At 40.8% G+C, this 14,084-nt stretch overlaps 1 protein-coding gene across 1 annotated transcript in view; it reads left to right on the top strand.

The window, feature by feature from the left end:
• The window catches only part of INVS (inversin), a 238,392-nt gene that overhangs the window by 204,336 nt on the left and 19,972 nt on the right, over nucleotides 1-14,084 (top strand).

Below are 14,084 nucleotides of genomic sequence, written 5' to 3'. Positions count from 1 at the left end.
AGCCAATGATACTAAAGGAAGAGGTCCAAGGTGCATTGAAGGAATTGGCAAAGGGCAAGACTCCAGGAAGTGATGGAATACAAATTGAAATCTTTGAACTAGCTGATGCCCCAGTGAAGGAACTCACTTATCTATGCCAAGAAATTTGGAAGACAACTACCTGGCCAACTGACTGGAAGAAATCCGTATCTGTGCCCATTCCAAAGAGAGATGACCCAAAGGAATGCGGAAATCATCAGGCCATATCATTAATATCACATGCAACCAAATTTTGCTAAAGATTTACACAAAAACAGCTGCAACCGTACATTGACAGAGAAATTCCAGAGGTTCATGCCAGATTCAGAAGAGGACATGAAACCAGGGATCTCAGTGTTGACTTCAGATAGATCTTGAATGAAAGCAGAGAATACCAGAGAAAGATATTTACCTGTATTTTATTGACTATGCAAAGGCTTTCAATTATGTGGATCATGACAAGCTATGGACAATATTGCTGAGAGTGAGTATTCCGGAACACTTAATTATGCTCATGAGGAACCTGTGCATAGACCAACAAGCAGCTGTTTGTACAGAACAAGAGAACACTGAATGTTTTAAAATAGGAAGGGTGGTATTCTTTCACCATACTTATTCAGTCTGTATGCTGAGCAAATAGTTTAAGAAGCTGGATTATATAAAGAAGAACGTGGCATCAGGATTGGAGGAAAATTCATTCAAAACCTGCAATATGCAGATGATACAACTTTGCTTTCTGAAAGCAAAAAGGACTTAAAATACTTACTGATGAAGATCAAAGACCACAGCCTTTGGTATGGGTTGCATCTCAATACAAAGAAAACAAATATCCTTATCACTGAACCAATAAACAATGTCCTCATAAACGGAGAAAGGATTGAAGTTGTCAAAGACTTCATCTTGCTCAGATCAACCATCAACACACATGGAAGCAGCAGTCAAGAAATCAAACAATGTATTGTATTAGGTGAATCTGCTGCACAAGATCTTTTTTTAAAGTGCTCAAGAGCAAAGATGTCAGTTTAAGGACTAAGGTGCACCTGCCCCAAATCATAGTATTTTCAATAACTTCATATGCATGTGAAAGTTGGACAGTGAGTAAGGCAGACCTTTGAAGAACTGATACATTTGAGTTATGATATTGGAGGAAAATATTGGAAGTACCATGGAGTGCCAAAAGAACAAACAGGTCTGTGTTGGAAGTACAGCCAGAATGCTACTTGGAAGCTAGGATGGCCAGACTTCATCTCTCATACTTGACATATTATTAGGAGGGACCAGTTCCTAGAGAAGAATATCATGTTTGGTAAAGTGGAGGGTTGGAGAAAAAGAGGAAGACCCTCAATGAGATTGATTGGCACAGTAGCAGCAGCAATGGACTCAAACATAGCAATGAGTGTGAGGGTGGCACAGAACCTGACAGTATTTTGTTTTGTTGTGCATAGGATCACTCTTGAATTGGTAGTGACTTGATGGCACCTAATAACAACAACAACCTTTTATCACTTGCCATTACCTTAGACCTCTGGACCTGTCCTGTCTCCACCATGGCTTCAGACTCTGTAAAACCTGTAATTTGTCACCATGATCTGTCTGTCTGGTCTCATTTCCCTGGTTGTGCTGCCATCATGGGTTCTGTTCATTCTAATTCTTCTGCAGCATTATTCTATCTTGGCCATCATTCTTGAATACCAGCCATAGATGTCCCTTCAACATTTTACTCTGCTTATGTCTTGAAGTCCCATTTCTCTATACCGCTGCCGCCGTCCCACACATCCACACCCCATGCCTCAGCTACTTAGAACTTTCTTCACTTACTCACTCACCACACTCTAGGAGACCTGCACTTCTTTCTGGCTAGTGTAGGAGATTGAATACATCTCACAGCACATCATCATTTCTTGTCTGAGTCACACAGCTCAAACTCCTGTGATGCTTCAGTACCTTCTACAGAGGTTATTCTGTGAGCTTCACAAGTCAACTGAGAAGGAATTCTGTGTCTCTCAAGGCTGCACATTCTATTAGTGACAGTTTATCTGAAAGAGTTCTTTTGTTCCTTTTGGTCTTGCAGCTACCCCTTGAAATCAAACAGAAAAGCCTAAATCCTTTCATAAACAGACTTCCAAGATATTTGAAGAAAGTCTTCTTGACCCTCCCTGCCCCCCAGGTCCTTTTCACTGGGTAATTGATCCTGCCACACACAGCCTGCCACCTGAACATCTCCAGTTTGTCAACACCTTTCTTCTGGTGACCCAGTGTCTGTTCTGCTCACACTGTGATTGGTCCCCAGGGGAATCATTTCCAGGGATCTATGTCAGACTACTCAAACTTCCCTAAGCCTCCATTTCTCATCAGTAGAACCAAGTCTAGGACAGGTTTTGTTGTTGTTGTTAAATGCCGTCAAGTTGGTTCTGACCCATAGTGACCCTGTATAGGGTTTCTGAGGAGCAGCTGGTGAGCTTGAACAGCCAACCTTGCAATTCATACGGCTTTGCAGTCTGACGCATTAACCCACAGCACCATACCAGAATGGGCTTTGGAGCTCCTGAAATGTATGACGCATTTTATGTGTCATAAGTATATGTGCATTCTGGGAGAGAATCTATAAACTTTTATTATATTCTCAAAGAAGGTGAATGAGTAGGGAAAAAAGTATAAAAACCCCTGAGGCTAACTAATGTCCGAAGCACCTTGTAGCTCTAACGTTCCATGAGTCAAAGGTCCTAAATACATGCCATTTTCTCATTCCTTTGAGAGGATGTCAAAGACCAAGTGTTACTCTGCCTGTTTCTTAGTGACAATGAAGAGATTGAATCTGACAGACCCCCAGATACCACACACCACCAACTGAAAAGGTTAGAGCGAGACCTTTTCTGTCCTGTGAGGCAGTCAGTTTCCTCTCACTAGAAATATTCCCAGAGAAGTTGAATGACCATCTCTCTAGTATATTACCTAAGGAGTTCTAAAAATTATGGGAGGAGCTGGTTTCTGAGATCCCTGAATCAATGATTCTATGAGAGCGTGATTGCCTATCTTTTCTCATGCTGTCCCTCTGCCTGAAACATCCTTCTCTCATTTGATGTTCATTATATGTAGCCTTTTTCTCCCCCAGTTTAATTAATTTTGCCTTCTATGCCCTCCCGTAGCTCTGTGGAGTCACCACTATTGAAGCATTCATCACATGTGTTTTCACTGTTCACAGGAGGATATGGACCCAATTCCCCCCCACCCCCAGTTCCTTGAGAATAGGAATTGTATGTTATATATCTCTGTATCTTAGAACCTGATATTGTTAGTATTCAAATACAAGTGTTCTGCAACTCCCATTCATCACTCTGAGCCAGAGTTTCCCCATCTGTCAAACAGAAGGATTGGACCAAATAATTTTCTTAGGTGACTTTCACGTCTAATAGTATGACTCTCTGTAAGTATACCACTTTAACGTGTTTTTCTTACACAAGGCAACAAAAGTATTTGTGTACCATTTATTGTCACAATACATACGGGCACATTTTTTTTTTTCATTTGCTTTTCCAATTCCCTGCATATTGATCATGAGCAAATATTCCCTAAGCTATAACATACCATTTGACAGGTTTGTGATAGCTTTATGCTCAGCTTTTAAAAGACAACAGAAGAGCAAAGGAATTCACCAGTGCTTATATTCGAACATGAGACCATGATTCTATAAACTTCTACAACTCAAGCAACTTATGAGTCTTACCCCTACAGATGCAGAGACTATTGGGAACAGCAAGTATTAGATCTTTAATGAGTTAGAAGAAATAAATCTTCAAGGATTTGCCTCAGTCATCCCTCTACTGTATGTTGTAGTTGTCCACTTATAGAAAGATTTTATATATTCCTTCTCCTTGCTTAACAAATTCTGATGTTTATAAAACATCTGAAACAAAGGATGAAATTATCTTTTCTCCATTGTACAAACAAAACCATGAGGTTCAGAAAAGGTAAGTAATTGAGTTCATCGGTAGCTCAGCCAATAGTGCGCTAAGGTCTTCCAACTTCAGTCCTTGTTCTTTCCAACAACTCATAGTGTCTGTGGAGCCCTGGTGGTACTGTGGGATAAGCACTGCGCTGCTAACAGGAAGGTCAGCAGTTGGAACCTACCAGTTGCTCCCAGTCTTCTAACTTAAAGCTTCATAAACCTTATGGAATGGTTCTCTCTGTTCTGTAGGGTCACTATGAGCTGAGGACAACTGGACAGCAGTGGGTTGGGTTTGGTACAGTACCTATTCAATCCCAAGAACTCCCCAAGTCTACTGAATATACACACACAGCATACAATGAAACTTATACCTCTCTGATCTGTGAAACGCAGTTGACATGGGGCATGTGGTTTGAGCAATTAAGAAGCAGCATAATTACTATTGAAGTACCTTCCCCTTTAGTATTATTTTTCACAGCCTTGGAAACCCTGTACAGGATCGCTATGAGTTGAAACCAAATCCATGGAACATAACAACAACAACAACAATTGTCTCACTGCGTGATTTGGTTAACATCTTGTCTGTCCTCCTAAGAGCAGCTGGTGGGTTTGAACTACCGACCTTATGGTTAGCAGACCAGTGATTATTCTGCAGCACCAAACCAGGGCTCAATACATAATTTATTTCTTGGTATGAAGAGATCGGGAAGTCTAGCCAAATAGTTGATTAACTTGTCTCTGGAAACCAAAGACGTCTATAAGAAACTGAGACTTTACTGAATAATGTGTCTTTTGTTGTTGTTGTTTTTTCAAAATCATCTTTTATATTACAGAGTTTCCATTAGGGTGAGTGTTATATGTACATGTATGAAATTATTTTATTGGGTCGCTCATGATTCTTACTGTATTTGTTACCTCTTGCTTTATTACTTGTTAGATACCACTGAGTGGATTCTGACTCATAGTAACCTTAATGGACCACAGAAAGAAACACTGCCTGGTCCTATGCCAACCTCACAATCTTTGTTAAGCTTGAGCCCATTACTGCTGCCACTGTGCCAATCCATCTCATTGAAGGTCTTCCTCTTTTACACTGACCCTCCACTTTACCTAACATAATGTTCTCCTGATAATAAGTCCAAAGTATGAGAAATGAAGTGTGGTCATCCTGGCTTCAAAGAAGCATTCTGGTTGTACTTCTTCCAGCATAGATTTGTTTGTGTTTTTAGCAGTCCATGGTACTTTTAATATTCTTCTCCAATACCATAACTCAAATGCATCAGTTTTTCTAGGATCTTCCTTATTCATTGTCCAACTTTCACAGGCATATGAGGTTACTAGGCTATTGAAAATACCATGGCTTGATTCAGGCTCACTTTAGTCCTCAAACTAACATCTGTGTTCTTGAACACTTTATTACAGATTACCCCAAAATGTAGTGGTTTTAAACAACCATCAACCTTTAAACTGTGGATCAGGACTTTGGGAGCAGTTGAGCCATGTGGTTATGGTTCAGGGTCACCCATGGGACTGAAATCTAGATACTGGGTGGGACGGCAATTGTCTGAATGCTTTCCTGGAGCTAGAAGATCCATTTCTAAGATAGTTCACTCACATAGTTGTTGGAAAGAACCTCAGTTTTCTGACACAGGGACCTCTTCATAGGGCAACTTGAATGAATGTCTTACAGACATGGAACTTGCTTCCCTCAGAGTGAGTGGTACAAGAGAGCAAGAAAGAAACTGCAATGTCTTTTATGATGTAGTCTCAGAATTCACCCAGTAATTTCCACAGTATCCTGTCGAGTCTAGGAAGAGATTACACAAGGGCATAAATACAAGGAGGTGGGGTCATGGGGGGGGCCATCTTAGAGACTGGCCCAGAGTCCCTCCTGTAACCCCCAGTGACATAGGATGAGGAATTTAATGAGCCTGGGAGAACATGGAACGAGGAACAAAACAGAATATTAAAGAGTCGGCCCATGAATCAAGTAGCAAACTAGACAGATATAAGGATCAAGCACTACCCAATGCAACTCATATTGAATAGATATTGCCCCAGGAAGCTGGTAGGACCTGATTCTGAAATGAGTACAAGCAGAACCAGATACAAATTATATTAGGTTCTGATGAAATCAACACACCCACTTTTCTTTACTTCCTAATGAATTTCAGGTAGTTAACCTGTGACAGATATGAAAGGGGTTCTTTTAATTCCATTTTCCCAATAATCTCTTTTGAGCTCCCTAGTATGGACGGGAGTCCTGGTGTGGCACTGTAGGATAAGCAATGGACTGTGAGGTTTGAACTGCAGGGTCAGCAGTTCAAATCCACCAGCCACCCCTCAATAATCCTATACAGGATCACTAAGAGTTGGAACTGACTCCCGCTGACAACAACAGTATGGACTGCTAACCACAGGTTCCCAGTTCAAACCCAATGGCCTCTCTGCAGGAGCAAGATGAGGCTTTCTGTTTTTGTAAAAATGTACAGACTTGGAAACCCTACACAGGGTCACTATGAGTCAGAACTGACTCCAGGGTAACTAATAACAACAATTTATTGTTGTTGTTGTTAAGTGCCGTGGAGTCGGTTCAGACTCATAGCGACCCTGTACACGGTTTCTGAGGCTATAAATCTTTACGGGAGCAGAAAGCCTCATCTTTCTCCCATGGAACAGTTGGCAGTTTCTAATCTAGATGTCTTGCTTTTCTACAACCACCAAGTCACCTTTCAAGTCTATTTTTGTCTCTTTTTGCTTCCACAGTCCAAGTTCTTAAGTGATACACTCTTAGATTTCATGTCTCTATCTGACCAGATTTAGCTTTATCTTCAATCACTTTATCACTTCATGAAAGGAATAATGATCACTATATGAGGAGCTTACATTATCTCTTAATTCCATTATCTCTTAATTTTCCCAAAACTTTTTGAAGCTTTCTTATATTTGTTTTGTTGTTAAGTGCCGTCGAGTCAGTTCCGACCCATAGCGACCCTGTACAGGGTTTCCGAGGGTGGAAATCTTTACGGGAGTAGAAAGCCTCATCTTTCTCCTGCGGAGTGGCTGGTAGTTTCAAACCGCTGACCTTAAGGTTAGCAGCCTGATTCATAACCTTTATAATTTACAAAGTTCTTATACATTAATACAATAACCCAACAAAGGAGACAGACCAACTCTCATTAACCCCATGTCAAAAATTGAGAAAATAACACACAAATTAACTTGCCCAAAGTCACACAGCTATTAAGCGAGAGAGCTGGCACATATACCGAGGAGCATCAGAAATTTCGTGGAGAAATTCTCCTTTTTAATTCCATTTTTTCTCAAGCTTTTTGAAGCACCCTTGTATCTAAGTTTCAAGGCCAAGAGAATCCTCCTACTATCCCAGCCCTTCCCCTCCTCCACCAGTGTAATACTCATCTGAGATGAGACAGCCTTGGTGTGCTTTGTACGGACTTAACATCTCTAAGGGCAACTCGTAGTAGTAGAACTGGGCCTCAAAGTCAGCTTTTTCCCTAAGCAGCATATACTGAGCTATACCAGTAGTTGTTAAAACACCGGTGCCAAACCACCACCATCAATTCTATAAAACAGTTTCATAAAATCTTCCTATTACACTCAAAATTCCTATAGCAGAGTATCCAGTATCTCCTAAGCCCTTAAGAAAGCTAAGAAATTGGTTGAGCCCTAAGCCCGTCCCAGGACTGTGAACTACAATAACAGCATTAGCACAAAGCCTGGTTAACCCAGTACTGGTTAACCCAGTACTGGTTAACCCAGTAACTAAACTAACAAGATTTTTGAAGAAGCCATTTTAACCACATCTCTCAAACCTCCCTTGATGGTCCACTATTCACAGCAATTGAAATGTAAATACTCATGGAATGAGAAAGAGCCTGCCTATTTCTGTAGCATCTGATAGATTTTATTTCTTTTTATCAAACTGGGCAAATACATTCTGTGGCATGCAGTGCTTCAAAGTCACATGAACTAGTTGTCATCAAGTCCATTCCAACTCGTGGTAACTCCATGTGTGTCAGAAGAGAACTGTGATCCACAGAGCTTTCAATGGCTGGCTTTTCAGAAGTCAGTTACCAGGCTTTTCTTCATTGGTGCTTCTGCTTGTTGAACACACAGCCTTTCATTTAAGAACTGAGTACCTTAACCATTTGGGCTCCTAAACCAAAAGACCAACCAAACTCCATTGCAATGGAGTAAATTCCAACTTAAAGTAAGGTCGAAAAAGACATTTCCAAAACTCAGATTGCCCAGGCTCAGAAGCAGTGCCTTATTGTGTAACATAGATCCAGTCCTAAGCTGCTAAAGCCATTCTATGTTCAAATTACTTAAATCACTGGCCTTGATCTGCTTTCTTGTGCATAGAGCAGTCTTTTGATCACTGGGCTTATTTACCTATTGTTCTCCCTAAATTGTCACCCAGGCTAGTAACTTGTAGAAATTCCCATCCATTGGTCTTAGATCTGGTTTGAGGATCTCATGGTGTACATCTCTGCCCCCACAATAACCCTTCAGAGATTGAAGCAGCATTGTGCCCCTTAAATCTTCTCCTCCCTGGGAGACATGCACCATTCCTTCAGCCCATGGCTTGGACACCCCCTCCTCAGACAGGGGAGCACAGGATCTGAAGTAGATGTTGTCCAAGTTCTGATTCCCAATTGACTTTCTTACTTTCTTATCATGTGAGCCTCCAAGGAGCTGAAAAATTTGCTTTAGAAAAGATGTACAAACCAATAGGTAAAATGCCAATTTCCCTTAACGTAGCAGAAACAAAATGAGGAAAAGGTAGGGTTATATTATTCACTAAAACTGCCATGGTAACACTTCCCTGGTTAAATGTTGCCTCTTGTGTCATAGAATTTATATTTTTACTTTCTAATTTTTCATATTCAACTGGAATAACACTAGTTCTTTTTATGGTATTTGTTTCCTAGATTTACAAGTAAGATGGGTCAATTTATAACAGTGCGCCATGGAGATTAGAGACCTTTGAGGCTTCATAATGAATTAGTTGGAGGGAAAAACCACCAAAATGTCACAACAATGTTGAGTCTAAGAGTTTAGGAGTGAAGCTACATCGGAAGCTAGTTTTCAATGGTGTTAATGGTTACTTTGATGTGATATTACTAGTTTCTCTGTATGGCCTAATTTATTTGTTAAATGATAGAAGATTAGTTAGTGAAATTTGAAAATCAACTGTCATTGGGCTGGATATTAGCGGGAAAAGTAAAGCAGCTGAACCTTAGCTAAGTCACTTATCTCTCTGCCTTACTTCCCGTAGCCACTGAATAAGAGGTCAGACTCGAATTCTTAGACTATGAGCAGGTACATGGGGAATCATGTTCACCTCTCAGGACCCTTATGTGTGTTGTTGTTGCAGCAGCATAATAGGCTGGAGACTCTGCATCCTCCCAGTTCGAATCCTACCTCCTTCCCTCCCAGGGATCACTACTTTTACACCAAGAACCACAGCTCTGGAGAACTTCATGATCCTGAGCCAAATGGAAGATTTCTTTAAATTCAAAATGCATCCATTAAAACAACAACAACTTTATTTCAGTTCTAATCAAATGCTAATTATATATTCTGATCAATGCACTCTTTTCTCTTGAATCTGCTTACTTAGTTCCACAAAAGAGGGGGACAGGGAATCTACTTCTCCCAAGCCATCCACTCCAAAGAACTCTTTAGAAGGCAGAGGCTCTGGCCACCCTGATCACTCTAAAAGCTGGGTTGCTTGTCATGTGGCTGCCTTTGCAGTGACAAGGAGGAAAACAAAGACTGGTTTCTTTTAAAACAAAAAACAGGAAACGGCTGCTCCAATATCAAAGTCTAATTTATCGTCTCAAAGCCCCTGGGAATGGCACAGAGATCCACCTGTGTCTGTCCACGGGGCCGATGTTGTTCTCTTAAAACGGTTGTGTTCATCAGTGCTGGTAACAAGAGCAGCATTCCCTCTGCCCTTACATCAGTGGGCAGCACTTTAGCCACCCAGATCCTTCCACCTTCTGAAAAGCAGCTTCTACCAGATGGAAAAGGATGCCTGCTTGCATCCATAGTCATCTCAGGGGATTATGGCAGGCTGGCCTGCTAGCTTGCCAGTTGCAGTGTCACAAACTGAAATTGGCAGTTAGCAAAGCACACAACAGAACCAGAGCCAAATAAAAACACCATGATTGTACAGGAGTTTGCTCTGGTCCTGTCTGTGGCCGATCTAGCCACATTCTCTGGGGTGAGACACAGTGGAAAACTATCAGAACAGCAAGCTTCCCCACAAAGGAAGAAAGACCTTTAGAAGGGGAATTTAACAAGTTGATAAGGCTTTAAATCAGAGTGTAACCAAGACACCTGTCAGCTGGGTCAGCCTCATCCCTGGAGATCTAAGGAAGTTTAGCTTCAAATTCCACAGCTGGTGGAAGTCAGAATTATATGACTCCTTGAGGACTCAGGACCTTTCTTTGCCTTTGCTCCTGATATTCCTGGGATCTTAGCTCTGCAATTTGTCAACCTGGTTCTCACTAAAGGTTGCTTAGAAAACAGCATGTTTGATGATGGTAACCCCAAACTCACTGCTGTCTAGTTAATTCAAACATTGAGCAACTCTATGAGACAGAACACAACTGCTGCATGGCATTTCTGAGGCTGTAAGTCTGTACGGAAGCAAACGGCCTCATCCTTCTCCCTCAGCTAGCTGGTAGCTTATAACTAGTGACCTTTTAGTTACAAGTCCAATGTTTACCCCACGGCACCAGTAGGGCTGCTTACAAAGAGTAATGTTGTTGACAATCACATTTCATGTCTTACAGGATAGTTAAATCTATTACATTTTCCCACTTTGTGAGTCCACCACTCATCTGTCAGTTTGGCAGATTGTGGTGGCCTGCATGTTGCTGTGATGCTGGGAGCTATGCTGCCAATATTTTAAAATACCAGCGAGTTCGCCCATGGTAGACAAGTTTCAGCAGAGCTTCCAGACTAAGACAGACTGGGGGGGAAAGGCACACTACTTCCGAATGTTAAGCCACTGGAACCCTTGTGAATAGCAGCAGGACACTGTCACATGTCACATAACCTGACTTAGTCACTAATATCTTGGGCATGTGATCAGGAGGGACCAGTCCTTGGAGAAGGACATATGCTTACTGGATTGTTGCCATTGTTGTTACTAAATGCCATCAACTCTGACTCCTAGTGACCTTGTGCACAACAGAATGAGACACTACTCAGTCCTGCACCATCCTCACAATCATTGTTACATCTGACCCCAGTCTGCTGCCACTGTGTCAATCCATCTCGTACCAGAGGATGAAAACATTATGAAAAGCAGAAGAGCATTGCCATATATAGAGATGAAAGATGAGGCCCTCAAGTTGGAAGGTAATACAAATAAAACAGGGGAAGAGCTGCCTCCTCAAAGCAGAATTGATCATCATGATATGGATGGAGTAAAGGTTTCGGGATCTTCATTTACTGATAGGGCAAAACTCAAAATGAGGAGAAATAGCTGCAAACATATATTAATAATCAGAATATACAATTATGAAGTATGAATCTAGGAAAATTGGAAGTTGCTAAAAATGAAGTGCATAAAGATCAATATCATAGGCTTTGTGAGTTGAAATGGTATTGGCCATTTTGAATCTGACAATCATTAGTGTACTATGCCGGAAAAAACAAATTCAGGAGTCATTGCATCGCATTCATGGTCAAAAAGAACATTTCAAGATCTTGAAGTACAACACTGTCTGAGGTAGGATAATATGCATGCACCTACAAGGAAGACCAGTTAAGGCCACTATTACTCAAATTTACACACCAATCACTAAAGCCAGTGATTGAAAAATTCTACAACAGCAACCAACTTCTTCAGTCTGAAACTAATCAAACATATAATAAAGATATATTGATAATTACTGGTGATTGAAGTGTGAAGGTTGAAAACAAAGAGGAAGGATCAGTAGTTGAAAAATATGGTCGGTCTTAGTAGTAGAAATGATCCAAGCAGGTCACATGATAGAATTTTGCAAGATTAATAGCTTAGTCATGGCAAATACCTTTTTAAAACAATATAAAAGGCAAGTATACACATAAACCTCACCAGATGGAATACACAGGAAGCTAACTGACTATATCTGTGGGAAGAGACCTTGGAAAACAATATAATTAGCCAAAACAAGGCCAGGGGCAGACTGTAGAACAGAACATCAATTGCTCATATGCAAGTTCAGGCTGAAACTGAAGAAAATAAAAACAACTCCACGAGAGCTAAAATTGGACCTTGAATATGTACCACCTGAATTTAGAGACCATCTCAAGAACAGATTTCATGCAATAGACACTAATGACCGAAGACCAGAGTTGTAGGATGACATCAAGAACCTCATACAGGAGGAAAGCAAATGGATATTAAAAAGACAGGAAAGTAAAAAAGATCAAAATGGGTGTCCAAAGCGACTCTGAAACTTGCTTTCCAGCATAGAGATACTAAAACAAATGGAAGAAATGAGGAAGTCAAAAAGCTGAACAGAAAACTTTAAAATGCAGCTCAAGAAGACAAAGTGTAATATAATGTAATATGCAAAGACCCAGAGTTAGAAAACCAAAAGGGAAAAACACAGCATTTCCCAAGTTGAAAGAACTGAAGAAAAATTCAAGCCTCAACTTCCAATGTTGAAGGATTCTATGCTTCACATATAAGTAAAATTTTCCTGGAGATAATTCAGAAATGGTTACAACAACACATCTACAGGAAACTGCCAGAAATTCAGGCCAGATTTAGTCGAGGATGTGGAACAAGGGATATCATTGTTGACATCAGATGGATCTTGGCTGAACGTAGGCAATAGCAGAAAGATGATTACTTATGCTTTATTGACTATGAAAACCTTTCAACTGTGTGGATCATGACAAACTATGGATAATATTGCAATGGGTATTCCAGAATACTTAACTGTGCTCGTGAGGAAGACGTTAGAACAGAACAAGGGGGGAATGAATGGCTTAAAATCTGGAAAGGTGGGTGCCAGGGTTTTCTCCTTTCACCATACTTATTCAATCTATATTCTAAGCAAATATGATTTCCACATCCCTTTGGGTCACCGCTCTTTAGAGTGAACAATAGTTGGAACCTGATTCCTGACTCTTCCAGACAAAGCTAATCACTATCTCTGCACAAGCACTGTTACAGCATGTTCCCATAATGCATTAGGTCTGCTTTCACACTTGTCCCTCACTGAGTAGGGAGGGCCTGAACCTTGGAATCCTTATTTTTGTGTCTTCAGTGCGCAGTGCAGGAAAGACTCAGAATATGTTCATTGCTTCCTCCCTTCTTTGCTAATCAATGTAAATTAATGGCATCAGTGAAATCCTACCCAGGAGTCTATCCCTTCCTCCCTGAGCTCCACACCTGTCTGGATCAGGGCTACCATCTAGGTGACCTCTGACCCATCTGCCTCACCCTGTCACTCCTGCCTGGATCACAGATATAACTTCTTCTGCCCAGTTACCTTCTATTTTGTTGCTCTCCAAGGGCTCCCACATGCGACCAACAACTTGTGTGTGACTTAGAAAACCATTCTACCTTCTGGGTCTCATCTACAAAATAAGGTTTTTGACTCATTAACTAGAACTCTTGATGACAGTGTTGCAAGTCACAGGAAATTATAATTAAGTTATAAGGTGCTTTTCAGGTAATTTTATGATTTAATCATTAAGGTTTGCAGTTGGTTTTTAAAAAAATAAACAGAAGATTCAAAGTTATCCCTGTGGTTGACATCTGATTCTTTCTGATTTGCTTTCTGGTAGAGGAGAAAACTGTGTGGAAGAGTTACAAGTAGCTCCAGGGATCACACAGACATTTGGGGTACATGTTACTCCTCATCTAAAAGAGTTCCATGGTATCTGTCTTATACAACGGTTGCTCTGCATGAGTCTTTTCAACTCTATCATCTCTTGAACTGTCAGACCTGGCATAAAAGAGTTGGTTTTTATTTTATCTAGAGAAAAGACTGCTCCTGGAGAAATCTCCAAGTATTTCCAGGTATTTCCTGTGATATGGTGTGGCACTGTAAGATAAAAACTAGACAGCTAACATGCAAGGTTG

The sequence above is a fragment of the Chrysochloris asiatica genome, unplaced genomic scaffold (assembly GCF_000296735.1).
Source record: "Chrysochloris asiatica unplaced genomic scaffold, ChrAsi1.0 scaffold00069, whole genome shotgun sequence".
Lineage (NCBI taxonomy): Eukaryota > Metazoa > Chordata > Mammalia > Afrosoricida > Chrysochloridae > Chrysochloris > Chrysochloris asiatica.
This window is presented reverse-complemented; position numbering and strand designations above follow the sequence as displayed.